The sequence below is a fragment of the Rhinolophus hipposideros genome, assembly GCF_964194185.1.
Source record: "Rhinolophus hipposideros genome assembly, chromosome: X".
In the NCBI taxonomy this organism is placed as follows: Eukaryota; Metazoa; Chordata; class Mammalia; order Chiroptera; family Rhinolophidae; genus Rhinolophus; species Rhinolophus hipposideros.
Genome location: NC_138046.1, coordinates 125727853 through 125740453, shown reverse-complemented (window position 1 = coordinate 125740453; position 12601 = coordinate 125727853).

Genomic DNA, 12601 nt, shown 5'->3' with positions numbered 1-12601 from the left:
CTAGAGAGGACAGAACCTAATTGGGATTTTCACTTGAAAAAGAAAACTCAGTTTCTAAGCGTCTTTTGCAGCTGTTCACGGCCCGGTCCCTGTTTGTCAGGGACTGAGTTTGGTCCTAAATATTCACTTTCAGGGGCTTCAGGAAATGGTACACCTACATGTTCACTTTGCACGGATTTGTACTGAATCTAAAGTGAATTTTCAAACGTCTGGGAGATAGGACATCATCTAAGATTGCAAAGACACTGACAGTGATGAGCTCAGAGAAATGTTTGAGGAAGAATTAGTGAGTATTTTGTCTTGTAAGAATTTTGGCTGTTCATACATCCCAATAGCAGGGACTTTGATGACGAGAAGCAGCAGCATAGTCACTCCTGGTTAAAGTCATAATAAAAGAATAATAAAGAAGAGGGAGAGAGAAATCGAGACAGAGAGAGGCCATAAAATAAACGTGAACAGTTATAGCCTCTTGCTTAACTGGAAACCCAAAGTCTAACTACTTCTGATTTTACTTATTCCGCTGGGTCATCATCATACATCTACATAATATGCTCATGCAGTTACTTCTTCATGTATCAACTTGAAAAAGGAAGTTATGACCTGCCAACCACCCTGGCCCCACTCCTTCTGTCCTGCAGCCTCCCCAATTCACGAAGCAATGATGGGCTTTTCTAGAAAATATTTTCTTCTTTTACTTAGTTCTCATCGTTACCACCTTGGTGGGTCGCGAGTGCAAAATAAACACTGAAGACAGACACATACTTGAGCATTTCCTTTCTTAACCTCCCAGCACAGACTTCCCCAAAAGATGCATATGGAGAAAGAAAAAGAGGACGGACAACCCAGGAGACATTTTCATTCTATCCCGTAGAAAAGGTAAGGCGGGACTGGATGACTTTTCAGTGCAGTGTGATTGGTAGGACGTAGAGAACTGAGTCCTGCAGAGAAATGGAAAACATCACACCTGTCTTGGAGTACCTGTGACTAAGACACAGAGCTCCAGTTCCACAGCCATAGACATGGCTGGGCCTTTGCGGAGAAGCCCAGTAGATGGGGACTTGGGGAAGTACTGATGATAGTTATGCAGTCGTCACATAGGCCGTGAAAGGAACGGAGCAAGCATTTTGGTTTGTTTGTACGTATGACTTTCAGCTGAGAGTTGCTAAGAAGTGTGATGCATTTCCATCAGATACAAAACAGTTGCTTAAAGATCACGTCGATTTGACGAGGTCAACACAGCCCATGGGGGGAAATCTACTTTTTCCTTAAATCCTGCAGTCCTGAGCTGAACTGCATTCCCCCCAAAAAAATCGTGTTGAAACCCTGACCCTCAGGACCTCAGAATGGGACCGTGTTGGAAGAACTCAGACATGCCCCGCGAACCTGCGTGAGCCCCTGGGCACAGCTGTCTATTCGAGGCTTTGCAGTAAGATGTGCCCTGAAGGATGTGGACTGTATGTGTATGCGTATTTTGTTCTCAGGTTTTTCTGATTTTCATCATGAAGCCTTTTTTTTGGAAACCATAAGCTAAGTGGTATGTCACCTAGAGAACTAGAAAGTGGCTTTAATGGTACAATGTCCCTACAGGTGCCCTCGGGCATGCATAATCGAGCGTGCTAACAAACACGCCCGGCCATGAATAATACGCCAATTCGGCAAAAATGGGATTATTTCAAAGAAGGAAATGTAAAAATGTAGAACAAATGGGATGGCCCTGAAATGCAGAATAAATTTAAGGCCTGAGAAAAAACACCAGAGCATTCCATGCATGCAAGTGCACTTTTTAAAAATTTAAAATTACTTGCCTAATGAGGTACATATTCTGCGAATTTACTTGGTAGAGATAATTTTGCGTCACCGAGGTCATCTTCTGTATGTGTATTTTGTTCTCATTCTCACTTCAGTGATCGAGAATTCACTCCCTGAACATTTTGTATTTAATTGCAAATGTTACAGGTCATGGGGTACTGCTCTGCCATTCAGTCCTGGAATTTCTGTTTTATTCATCATCCATCACATATAGATATATCTGTAGATACATCAGAAGTAGATATATGCTTGTATGCAGAGAGGCATATATGTGTCATGTTTACATATTGACACAGTGCACTATCTAGGCTACAAACCAAGGCATATACACACATGCACATATGTATTACGTTGTACATATCTGTACACACAAACTCATGAACATTCATAATCAATGAGGAACATGCAGTTCTATGTAGTTCTCAGCTAGAATAGAGATGGCTCTGTGGAATTTTGTTCACACCCTCAGAGGCCAGGCCCCTTCCCTACTAATAGCTGAGAACCCCAGGATCACGTTTGTGTAATTCTTCACGTTGGCTATGTGTTGGTTCTAGGAAAAGACGACGTGTTGATTGGCCTACATTGCTGTCCCCACAAGGTCACATTTAGCACTTGGGTGCCATGATGGACGTACCTTGACGTTTACAAAACAAACCTTGCAAATCTCCAATATTATTAACTACAGTCACCAAGCTGAGTATTAGATGCTTAGAAGGTATTCATTTCACAACTGAACGCCAATTACACCTCAGGAAAGCTGGGGGACAAAACACAAATATTGCGGATAAGTCTTCAAGCTTGCCGATTTCAGCTCTTCTGTCTACCAAGAAGGGAATGGCCAGTGTGATTGCTAACCCACTTGGTGAGCGGTTACTTAGGGAAATACGAGCCAGAAAACAAAAAAACACCACAACCACAGAGCACAACCCAAACTAAACCTAAACAAAAGCAGTTTCACTCCTGCCAGCAGCACGAGATCTCTCTTAAACTGAAACCAATTCTCATGTGTTCCCTTTGTTCCCCCCCTGGACATTCCGGGTATCAATTGGACAACCTTCAAAAGTTGAGTTGGAAGAGAAAAGGCTTCTCAAAGGTATTTGACCCTAAACCCCTACAGAACCACCCATTCCCTCTTTTCCTCATGGAAAGTCTCATTTTGGGGAAAGTCCCCAAGGCCAGCAGATGCTTACACATCTCAGGAGCTTTTAGAACAATATCTCCTGCTGTTCGTCAGCCTCGACTTTTCCTGAACCTCCTGTCCCAGGACACCCACACGCTGCTCAGGTCTCTCCTGGGGATTAGGAAGCCGATTGTATCACGATCTTCACCTTTCTGCATTCCTTACTTTCCTTGGCTCAGGTCCACGGACAGCACGAGCCTTTCTGTTCTGGTCATCGAAACCATCCAAGTGGCACGACACCACCACTTTGTCCTCAGATCACAGCCAAACAGTCCCTTTTTTTTCTTTTTTTTCCTTGTAATTCCACGTCGACGTGGCTTCCGTTAAGCATTGCCATGACTGTGCTCACCCCACCTGTCAGGGCCTCGGCCTTTACTGCAGCTGAGTTAGAGGACGGTGGCCAGACAACGTGCAGAAGTCAGGCAATTAATCCGATCACGGAAAACATTCTTACTATTCACTGGAATAGTCCGGTGACTGGGACATCCCCGAGAAGCTGGAATTGGTCTACGCATTCCTCGGAAAATATCTGAATATGAAGTCAATATGTTGTATTTCCCCCCCAAGTTTAAAATATGCGCATCATTCCTATCTGGATATACTGAGTTATAAATACTTAACATGATCTAATATAAGTAATATAATATAATTGATATGATATATGATACGTGATATGATATAATAATATAATATAATATATAATATCAGGATACTATTGAGTTTTAATCCTTTAGCCAGATTAGCCAAATTCCCTCCCCTTCCCTTCCTCTCCTCAAAGGGAAGGTGGAAAATAGGAATGAAATATGAAGACAGAAAGTCATATTTTCTTTTTTAATACAAAACAAGCTAGTGTTGTTTTTGAGGACCCACCGTTCCTAATGTAATTTTCCTTGAGGGAGGAACAGAAACCTGAGTGTGTATTTAAAATAAAACAGACATATATTGGTTCTCATTGGAAGACAAAATGCACATGGGTTATGGATTTCTTGTCAAATCAGTAACAGCCCATTTGGAAAATACTCTGGGCGGTGTCTTAGCGGAAAGAAGTGGGATGAAGGCGGGTTTCCACAGAGCTCGCAGATGGCACACCCTTGTCTCAAACACCAGCGAGTGTTCACAGGAGAGAAGAATGACCCTGCACGGAGAGTGAGAACGTTTTTAAGGTGTCCTCAGAGACCTGCTGCCCGATAGGTGGGGTCAGGGACCTTTCTGGCTGCCTGGAATGTCCTGCCCTTGTGGCAGGGCCACAGTGGACAGTGTGTCGGACGTCTGTGTCCTTCCTCGTGTCTGACCAAGCCACTTGCTGAGCTTAGGACATGGGACTGCGGGGAGTAGGACGCCTGCTTCCAGCTGCTCTAACCCACGTGATCCTGTCCGTGGTCTAAAACCAGGCACCTTCGGAAAGGTGCAGGGAGAAAGCCGGAGTTCTCCACTCGATGACAGCAGTTAGATCACACTTCACAACCTTAGGCTGTCATGGCAGAGGTTGTCTCTGTAGAACACAGACAAGAAGAGACCAACAACATGACTAAGCTGTTTGCCGGGTCGTGTGGCTCGTGCTGTGTGTGTGCCGTCTGTATCTGGTGCTTCTCCTTTCATTGACAGTCAGGAAAGCAAAGCCTGGGATGGAGAGATTCAGGGCAGAAGAGCAGCAAGTGTGTTTTGCCTTTAATTCTATAGCAGACAATATACGTCTGAAATGCTGAAATGCAAATTAGGACCCCATCTATGTTCCGTCTGGCCCAATAGGGTAATTGTTCATGGCTATTTGCCCTTGTACGTTGTAAATGATTTTAAACATTTCCAAGAAGCGTCACCGTTCTAATTATATTCAAATCCTGAGAACGGGATGCCCCGTTTTTACCAAACTTTCCCTCGAATAAATGAGAGAGTTTATTATGAAGCAGATTGACTCTTGCCGATTACACAGTTGTCACTTTTCCCCCATTTTAGATTGCAATCCTAAAGTCGATGGGGGGAACTTCACCTACTGGGAAAAAACAGAACCCATAAATAATGGCTAATTCCGATTTACTTTTTTCTGTTGGGTCTTGTGCCTCCATGAACAGGCATATGAAACAGTGCTGTGTTTGGCTTTACGAAGCAGTGAGTATTGTGATTCAGGCATGGCCAGGCCCCGGCTGCAGGTTGGGACATTCAGTCCTAGAGCAGCAGCCACCACGTTTTGAGCTCCTGGTATCCGACCTCCAGAGAACACAGCACGTGTGTGCTGTTACGGATAGGTGCTGCGGTGTGAACAGCGAGCTCCACCCTTTGGTCTGAGCTCTTGCCAGAGTGCATGGGGACAGGTCATGCTGGGTGGGCATGGGGAGAAGGGAGCCCCAATACTGGACCCGCTGGCCACCAATGCCCCATGCAGCGGAAGGATCAGACACAGAAACAGGAATGCATCAGAGCAGCTGCCTACTGAGGAGGAGAAGGGCTCGGCTCTAGGGGAAGACCTATACTCACCGTGGATCCCATCCTACCTGGGAGTCAGGCTCTACCCTCCATCGGCTGCCACCGCCACGGAGTGTGTGCAGCTCATGTGCAGGACCGATTACTGGAAACTCTGCAACCCTCAGCAAATGACCTCACAGGTCAGCTACCGTGAGCACGTGGGAAGAAATCCTAGTCTTTGGTGCCACCGCTGGGCACACTTATAATAACAAATGTTTATTGTGTTTGTTTTAGCACATGGATTTGGGGACGGTAGGTGCACATGGGTGGAGACAAGACAAGAGTCAGATAAAAAACTGGGATTTGGGGGACCTTGCATGTGAAAAGGAGGGAGAATGTGCCGTGTGGTACGTGGTCGGAGCTGCCCTGGAAGGACCTGTAACTTGGTTTAAACACAGGAGAGGAGCAGGAGCTGTAACCCTCTCCCAGCTCATGACTGTGGTGTTTCCTCCAGGGATCAGCTCCTGACTTTTCAAGACCACGTTGGGTGCCAGATTGGAGAAGGTCTTGGGTAGAAGACCTATGATCGGATCTTGCTTCTGCAACTGTCCTCAGGGAGACCAGAGGGGGACCCGAGATACAGTAGGAGTGACTGTGAAGCACCAAAGTGAGGACCAATATCTATCTGTCCAAAATGTGATGGACAGCGTGAAGGGCTGTGGCGAGAACATGGATTGATCACAATGGACTGCAGGAAACCTCCATATTTTGGGAGCCTTGGAAGGATCAATAAAATAATTGATTCCGTGGGGAATCAACATGGCAAACAATGGTCATTTGCGTGTGTAGGTTTTGATAAGTTTACTTAACCTTCTCACAGCGTTAATTGATTTCACGTTTATTCGCCAAGATGTGTCAAAAATACACAGAAAATAATTACAGTATCTATATTTTTAAATAAATACAATTAAGGCGCTACATTTTATTAAAATAAATATTAAACCATAGAAATTTCCCATTGTTATTCATTCTTGGAAAACACACAAATATAGAAAAATGTCCATCTGCTTTCCTCAAGTTCCTTTCGGGAATACTGAGCTTGTATTACATACACGCATGTTCGTATTATATGCAAGTAATTACTTGGAGTTGATTTTACAGTCATTCACCTTTGGCTTCTTTCTAATTGCAAAAAGACTAAAATAAATTTACTCATGATTTTTTTCTGAGGCAATCACCATTTCTTTCAGAATACGAGCTTCTACACTGTGCGAATTTCTAGTATGCTTCCCACCCCACTCCCTGCAAAAGTTGCAGTTTCTCTGCCTTTAGATGTAAAAAGGAAAAGCACGTTTAAAATGAGTCAGAGAAAGGTTGAGAAAGAAAAGGTTAAACCAATGTCAGCACCTCGTAACGCCGCCAGCTAAGCCCACCTCTGGTCTCTGGAAAGTGAAAAGGGCATGTCATCACGAGCACACTGCTTTCTCGTCTGTAAAGTGATCCTTTTCTTTTCCAGGGCTACAGGCTGTCTATTCGTGACAAACTAACTACGGGTACATTCTGGCCACACAAAGCTTGCAGCCTGGGTATCCCCCACCCCCCCGAATCTGCCCTGGAGAGGGCAGCTGGGGGCATTTGGGCATCCTCTTGTTTTATTTTGTTGTGCTTTCTCTTCTTTCCCCTTTCAGAAGTGATCTCACTGTCCTTTCAATATAGAGTGGAACGTCCTTGAGGGCCTTTTCTGGTGGCGGGTTTTACGTGCCTTCCATTCTGGAACAGAAGACACTATATGAAATGATACCAAACGTGACTCAAGTAGCAAGAGTGAGTTCAGATGCTGCAGACAGGTGGGCCCCCCGACCTGCCTGGTGAAGAGGGTTTGCTGGGCCACGTGTGAAGGGTCCCCCAGGAAGATGAGCTGCACAGTGGTACACAGAGCTGCAGAAGGGCATGGTACGCTCAGAGAGCAGTGGGTATGTGGGACAAGACGTGGTCTCTGGAAGCTCCTGGCTGCCTCTCCACCAACAATCTAGGAGAATGCAGAGGGCTGACCCTGAAGATGCAGGAATGCAGAGGAATGCAGAAGACAGAGCCAGCTCAGCGTGGCCAGGCGTCTGCCCTGAAGTGTGGGCCTTTTGGGTGGAGGAGGTGATGGTTGAGCTAGCCTGGGGCGGCCATGCAGGTCTGTACAGATTAAACTAAGAGGGGAGAAGACCGCCTAGTGCTTTGACTTCTGCTATGCCCTCCTCCTTACCTGTCTGCGCTCGGATTTCTGAGGCAGGCTGTCCTCTGAGCCAAGCAAAGGCAGCATGGAAGCTTGTGCTTGTGAGAGGCTGAGAAAAGTAAGTGGTGGGCCGTTCCCTATAGCAGCTAAGCTGTGTCTCAGAAATGTCCATTTGGGGACGAAACAGGGCAAAAGAAGGCACAAACACAGAACCCCACTGTGTGTTTGCCAAGCCTGGATGTCCCCTCCCCCAATGCCAAGACACTTCCTGTCTGCCCCCAGAGGTCATGCAAGTCTGCAGCTTTGCAAAATATGTGGTTTTGAACGCGATTTTTGAAGTGTGCACGAAAGTATCTGAAAGTGCGTGGGTGTCAGACAGACCATTTTAAAATAGACTTATTTTCTTGAGCGCTGACAGACCCCTGCAATGATTCATTAGGTTTTAGATCACGGAAACTATCCACGAATAGCAAAGATAAAGTTTCATATAGACTGCATTTTCTGTTTACCTCTTAAGTCATATTATATTGACATCGCTTGACATTAATATTATAAATTAATAATAAACAGGTAGATAATGAATTCTTGCCTATTTAGTAAGAAACACGCATAGGTAAAAACTTCATGGGTTACAGAAGCATCAGAACCAGAACTCGCAAGTATTATTAGAACTAAATAATAGTGGATATACTACCCATCAAAATGCTGTGTTGAAGTAAAGTTGGGTCATGGAGGGAACAACATCTTTCAACCTTTAAAGTTGTAAATAAACTACTTCAAAAGTGATCTGTGCATTGGCATAGAAATAACAAGAGCAATAGCATAAACCCCGGCAATATACAGAGATTAACTACCACTGAGAGGAGAAAGAAACAATATAGATTATAAAAGTACAATTGAGAAATTGAACACAACCAAGAGTTATCCTTTGGAGAAAAAAGAAACTTGAAAAAAATGCACAGTAAGACCCGAGTAGAAAAACTACAAAAAAATAGTGATATATGTCCATCATTTTGCAATAAAGCTGGAAAAAATACAAAGCAATGACACTTTAAACCCAGGACTGGGTCAGCACTGCAGACAAACACAACGGCGATTACAAAGAGAAGAGAACATTGCCACAAGGTCAAACAGTGACATTGGACAAATGTTGAGACAAGTTTTAAGGACCGTTTCAGGGCTGGTTTACTAAGAAGTAAAAAGTGTGCACGTTTCCGTGCTAAAGATACTAGAGCAGCAGTTAAAAGACTTCCAACGGGCCCAGATAAATTACAGAGGATGTTCAAGCAGAGATCATCCCCGTTTGCATGGAGAAAACCCAAAAAAGAAAATCCGTGGAAACGGAATGGCTGCAAGTCACTCTTCAAGGCTGACAGAAATGCAACACGCAAACCTGCAAAGCAAAACAACAACAACAACAAAAAAGTCCACAGCACACTTATGAATTTAGTTTCAAGAATCTAAAGATACTATTAACAAGTCGTACTGAGCCACGTATGAAAATAAGAGTATGTCGCGACCCAGCTGAGTGTCTCCTTGCGAAGCTGGAATTTATAAGCAGACATTCCAGAAACAGAATTTGGACACAAATTAGAATCGTGTGAGTGGAACGAGGAAAAAGCAGTGATAATATTTGATTCTCCAATCACAAAGCCCTCGGTAATTAGGAATCAAATGGAAATCACTCAACGGATTAAAAGAATGTGTCCACATGACAGAGCACCCAGCACTGGAAATCGGGAACCATGAGCGGGTTACCATCATACGAGACAAAGGACACCCGCCCTGATGAATTCCGTCGTCCCAGGGTGGGCAGATATAAATGACACTGCTGAGCGCGAGCGTAGGTTTAGACCCGAAACCAAAGCGTGCCTCCCGTATTGTGAGTGGGGAGAGTGAATTGGCGCAGCCACTTTGCAAAACAGTTTATCGTGACCTTGTAGAGGGGACACCCCCTCTATTCCCGACGCTGCAAACACATCTGTGTGGAAACGCAATGAAGATGGAAGACTGAACTGAAGCCACGTGTGGGGCAGGGTTCTAGACCTATTGGCCTCTGACCGTAAAAGGCGATGAACACAGGACATCTCACGGAACAGCACATACCGACAAAGCCAAACCTCGCTTAAGTACAGGAAGGAAAGCCTAAAGGGAGCCTTCACGAGCCAACGTTTGAGGCAGAGTGGGCGGTGGGTGAGAGGGGAGGTCAACGCATAAATCACATTTTCGTCTCGGTAGATAGAAGTGAACAGAATACATACTGCGAAGACCAGAGAAGTGTGTATCACCAGCTATCACAACTGATGAGGTTCTCCCCCTCTCCGCCCCTCGGGAGCCAAAATAAACCAGATACAACTTGCCAGAAGGACGGTAGGCAGGAGCTCGTTTCAATGAGAAGAGGGCACAGATACCCACAGCTGGATACATGCAGGCATCTCTAAGCCCACTCGAGGGTGTGCGTGTGCGTGCCTGCGTGGAGCTTAGCACTGCAGTGTGCAGGTACTTGGAAAAGCAAGAGGAGCTGGAGGTCACGTATACAATAGGGCAGAGCGTTCCTAAGAACTCTTCTCATACTGTAAATTCTCCACTCAGTGTTTTGTGTATTGTGTCGAGAGCACAGGTGATGATGACTGGACTTCAGGAGCAGAGAAATGTCCGTTGCCAAGAAAAGAAACAAAAAGGAGAAGTCCCCCTCCTCAGGGCTGCCATGTGCCACATACGAGCACCCGGTGACATGCATTTATTTTGGGTGAACAGTAACATCATTAGTATTTCATTATTTTTCCTCCTCTGCATAACCATAAAAAAAAACTGGTTTCAAACAAAACAAGAAAACATTGCCTAGTCAGTGCTAACTGCATTTGTATGACTCTAAAAGGACTCCCCAAACTAGATCTTTGCAAATGAAAAAAGAAGTATTGTGTTCCCCCCCCCAAAAAAGCTTTTCTAGTTGATCATCCTGAAATCGCCCTTTATTTGTTGGTCCATATTTTCTGAAGTTGCTACTTTCAAAATAATACACACCACAGGCTTGTAAACTGAGAACTAGCTAAGAATCGGAGTTCTGTGGTTTGCACACGTTTACTTTTTTATCAGCAAAGTGTATTAAAAACATAGAGATGAACTAGCTTACTTAATAGTACATCTGGCGGTTAGAAACCCTTTGACCAATACAGATTTTGGAAAGCCACTGTGTTTTTGGGATTCTCTCCTTATTTCTGTAAATGAATGAAGCCTGGGCCATGTTCAAACAAAGTCGTGTATTAAGTATGTAACAGAAATATTTTTAAATATATCTGTTTGAAGAAAAGGAAAATGTGAACCAGATATTGTTCCCTCAAAGTGAGTAATACATGGGGTGATACATGGTCATTAAAAAATCTACACCAATAGCCAAGATGTGTAAGCCACCTGGGTGCCCATCAATAGATGACTGGATAAAGAAGATGTGGTACCTACAGAGGGTGCCTATAAAAACATATACACATTTTAAGAAAGGAAAACTGCACTAAAATTGTAATACTCAATATATACTGATAATAAAAGATGAATGCAAGTCCCGTGTGACTTCTGCAGTGACAAGAGGTGCTCAAAGTGGTTCCCATCAGCGTCCAGACACTTCTGATCACGGCAAAGGACTGCTTGAGCCACGTCGACCAAAGTGTCCACTTCTATACATTTTTTGGCAGCCCCAGTATACAATGGAGTATTACTGGGCCATGAAAAAGAATGAAATCTGACCATTTGCGAGAACATGGATGGACCTAGAGGGTATCACATTAAGTGAAATAAGTCAGATAGAGAAAGACACCTATGATCTCTCTTATATGTGGAATCTAAGAACAAAATAAACAAATAAAAAGAAACAGACTCATAGATACAGAGAACAAATTGATGGCTGCCAGAGGAGACGAGGGTCGGCAGTGGGTGAAAAGAAACCAATGTAAATATCTTTGTAGCAGCCTTTTCTCTGTCGGGGAGCACACTACATGCCACCGTCGCTCCACAAGAGGAACAATTATTTCAAGCAGAACACAGCAGTGTGACATCCCTGTGTACCAAGGAGGGGACTGAACAGTTCTGAGACCCAAGACCAACGCCAGGCGGCCCCTTTTACAAGCCTGCCTTCCCCCACTCCCACCAACCCGCCCGGAGGACACACACCATTAGCTGAAAGTAGAAAACTTACAGTTGACTTCCAACAAGCTGTTCCCACCATAGTGTCCGCGGTGCCAGTCGGGGAGCTTGTGAAAACACACACTCATGAATGCTCTGCCAGGAGACGGTGGGCGGGAAGACGCTGGGGAATTTATAACCTCCACAGGCAAGCCAGGTGAGCTGAGGGTGACGACAGAGGCGCAGTTCACGCCCAGGTGCTTTAGCTCCCACACCTGGGAGAGTCCTCCATCGGCCAAATACCCGCTGTGCTGGGCTCAGCCTGCAGCTGAAGGGGGGAGAAGACGGGAGGTCACGGGAGAAAGGTGGCCAAGAAGTAAAAGGGGATGTGACTGAGGGCGCTTCGCATCTGAATAAAACCTGCACCTTTTTCCCCAGGATTAGGACTCGTGTTGAACTGTTGGTGAGCAAGGTCTCATTTATCATTCCCCAGGCCATGGGTGTCCCTGGAAAGGTGGGGTCCGGCATTGGTGGCATGTGGGGAGGACACGGTGAGTTGGGAACACGTCGCCTGCTCTCTAAGACGGACATGCTTTCTCAGGAATGAGGACATCCTCTCTTGAGGGCACACTTCTCATCGGTGGGGCTTCCACACCGACCCAGATTCTGGCAAGCTTGACCGGCTCTGCTGGGTCATCAGCACCCCCATGGATTTCTCTCTCCGTACTGAGACCTTGCTAGAGGTCACGGTCAGATTTCCTTGCTGTGAGCGGACATGTCACCCAATTCAATACTTTTTTTTTTTCGCCATTAGCAAATGCTTGTCATTGCTGCAGAGTCCATGTGAAGGTGGTTTTGCATGTGCCATTCCG